The following is a 3,515-nucleotide window of genomic DNA, read 5'->3' on the forward strand; positions in this document are numbered from 1 at the left end:
GGTGAGGGATAAAATAATACAAATTGGATGCAGTGTTTACTGCTTGGGTGATGGGTGCACCAAAATCTCATAAATCACCACTAAAGAACTTACTCATGTAACCAAACACCACCTGTTCCGCAATAACCTATGGAAATAAAATTTTTTTAAAAAAAGAAAGTAGAATAATATTTTTAAAGTGCTGAAAGTAAAGACCTATCAACTCAGAATTCTACATCCAGAAAAAAATACCTTTGAGAAATGAAGGTGAAATGACATTCTCAGATGAAAAGAAAAAAAAAAAAAACTAAGATAATCAATTTCCAGCACACATAATCTAAAAGAATTGCTCAAGAAAGTTTTTCAGACAGAAGGGAAGTGATGTGAGAAGGAAACCTGGGACACTGGGAATCGAGCGAAAACAACAGAAACATTAAATATCTGGATAAATATAACAGACTATCCCTCTTCTAATGAGTTATTTAAAATATATTTGATGGTTGGAAGCAAACATTTTAACATGACTAATAGGTTTTTAATATACATAGATGTGATTAATGGGTTGACCGTCTGAGTTCATCTGTTCTCAGCCAAAAAACCACGGCTTCTCCCTCTGCTCAGCATGTCTTCTCTCTACCATGAGGTTCTATGTAACTTCTGTTCCCCACGGCTATCTTGGCCCCTCTGGCTTCTCTCCATCTTTGTTCCTATTGCTAACTGCCTGAGTCTCTCTGTATTTTCCAAATCAACACACACACCCCCCATAGTGAAAAACTGACTCTGCTCTTTTGTTTGCAGAGTGGTCCCATCCAAGTACACCTCTGACCGGGGATGAGGCAGATTTCCTTATAAGGGGATGGCAGGCATTATGATCGCCACGTGGAATTCAGATGCATTAAACATTTTGTTATTCTGAGAACCATGCCATACATTTGTACCCCTCTAAGCCTTGATACGGTCTATTCCTTCTTCCTAGAATTTCTTTTCCTCTTTGCCTAGAAAACTTGTACATATCCTTAAAAATCCAACACAAGGGCTAAGTCACTCCTTCTTTCTCTTCAGTCCCCATCGCCCTTACACCCAACCTGTATTCAAGTATTTAATATGCTCTTTGGACACTGGTTGTCTACACATTTGTCTCCCCAACCAGACAGCTTGCTCCCAATAGGAGGGATCAGGAGATTCTCATTACTATATTCCCATTACCCATTAGCCGTTATATTCATTCATGTCTTGTCATCCATTCAACAAATATTAATTGAATGTCCACTGTGTGTCAGCCTCTGTATGAGGCACTGGAATGCAAACGTGAACAAGTCAGAGTCCCTGCCCCCTCGGAGATTAGCGTGGACCACACTGTGTCTGGCACATAGCCCATAGTGAATATCCAGTAAGTTATTTTAAGTTGGATTGTACTTGCTTATAGTTCTCTACCAAGGATCCCTTTGACCTTTCTTAGACATGAGAGGGCCCAGGCGGATGGATCCCCTGAGGTCGGGAGTTTGAGACCAGCCTGGCCGACATGGTGAAACCTCGTCTCTACTGAAAATCCGGATGGTCCCTCTAACCCGAGCACTGCCAATGACATGTAGGACAGTCTCACGCAATCTCATACTCCTCTCTCTTCTGCAATCTTTATCTCCAAACCCAATTTTGCCTCTCTTTTAACCCTTTGTCCCCACCACAGTTTTATCCTTCATCCATTCCTATAACATCTCCCTTGTTTATTCCCCAGACTTTCTCTTCTTGCCTTCAAACCTTCAACCTATGCATAAGCATAATCGTTGCGCATAAAAGCTACTGAGGCTAGGCATGGTGGCTCATGCCTGTCATCCTAGCATTTTGGGAGGACAAAGCAGGAGGAGTTTGAGGCCAGGAGTTCAAGACCAGCTTGGGCAACATAGCCAAACCCCCATCTCTATGAAAAGTTAAAAAAAAAAAAAAAAAAAGTTAGCCAGATGTGGTGGCCTGCACCTGTAGTCCTAGCTACATGGGAGACTGAGGCCGGAGGATCGCTTGGTGAGCTACGATCGTGCCACTGCACTCCAGCCTAGGTGACAGACAGAGACCCTGCCTCTAAATATATAAATACTTTTCTCAAAAAGTTATTGAACATCTATGTGTCCAGATCCCGTGCCGGGCACTGAAGTTAAATAGAGAAATAGGTATAGTCTGTGCACAGGGGAAACTCAGGGAGGCAAAGAGATAATATGTAAATACCAATCCAGTCTATCCATAAGCATTGGCCTCAGGTTTTGGAAGGGTCAATTCCATGGACTGTGGAGGTGGTCAAAAAGTGCTGCTTCTTTTTCATTTGTGTGTGTGTGTGGGTGTGTGTGTGTGTGTGGAGATGGGGTCCCACTATGTTGCCCAGGCTGGTCTCAACTCCAGGGCTCAAGCAATCCTCCCACCTCAGACTCCCAAAGTGCTGGGATTACAAGTATGAGCCACCATTCCCAGCTAAAAAAAATGCTTCTTGAAAGAGGCAGGGCTTGACAGGGATTTGAGCTGGGAAAAAAGTTCTTGAACAAGTTCAAAAAAAAAGGAGATCAAAATTTCAGATTGAAGTTAGTGGCTCAAGGAAAGACCTAGGAGTCAGCAAATGTGAAGTGTTTTAAGAGACCAGTAACTAAATGATTTGGGCTGGAGTGGAACACGGGTGTGGGAAAAGCATGGAGGTGAGTCTGGGAAGACAGTTTGGTGCTAGACGGTGGGAGGTATAATTACCAGGATTAGAAATTGGGACAGTGGCAGGTAAGCAAGAAGGTGAGGAATTCTGTGTTCTGGAGGAAGAGAGGATTAACTTGTAAACAGCATTTTATAAAGGTTCACGTGGCAGCTGTAAGGAGACAGGCTAGAGTGGGGACAGATTCATGGCAGGAAGTCTGTCATGATCTAGGTGGTAAAAATAGAATGAAACGATGGGATGGAGGAGAAAGATATTACGGGAGAAGAACCAGTTAGAGCTGGATGTTAATGAGAAAAGTCAAAGATAAGGGCAATGTTTTGAGCCCACGACTTTGGGCACACATAAATGCCAGCGATAAAAAATGGAAAGCTTAAAGCAGGAAACTAAGACAAATGACTGACTTTGGTCATTGACAACTCTTTATGAGCAGTGGTGGGTATGAGATAAAGGAAGAGATATCCAGCAAGTCATGGCAAATCCAGACTTGCAACTTTTGAGAGAAGTCCGATATTGAAAAGGAGATCAGGGAGCCATCTGCACGGAAGAGGAGACCTGCAAGAGCAAAGGATGTGCAGGGAAGAGCAGGACTGAGCCTTGAGATCCACCTTCTTTTCAGGAGGAGGAAGGGGGCCGGGCGCGGTGGCTCATGCCTGTAATCCCAGCACTTTGGGAGGCCCAGGCGGATGGATCCCCTGAGGTCGGGAGTTTGAGACCAGCCTGGCCAACATGGTGAAACCTCGTCTCTACTGAAAATACAAAATAAATAGCCAGGTGTGGTGGCGCGCGCCTGTGGTCCCAGCTACTTGGGAGGCTGAGGCGCAAGAATCGCTTGAACCTGGGAGGCGGA

This window comes from Colobus angolensis, unplaced genomic scaffold, assembly GCF_000951035.1.
Source record: "Colobus angolensis palliatus isolate OR3802 unplaced genomic scaffold, Cang.pa_1.0 Scaffold47, whole genome shotgun sequence".
Taxonomy (NCBI): domain Eukaryota; kingdom Metazoa; phylum Chordata; class Mammalia; order Primates; family Cercopithecidae; genus Colobus; species Colobus angolensis.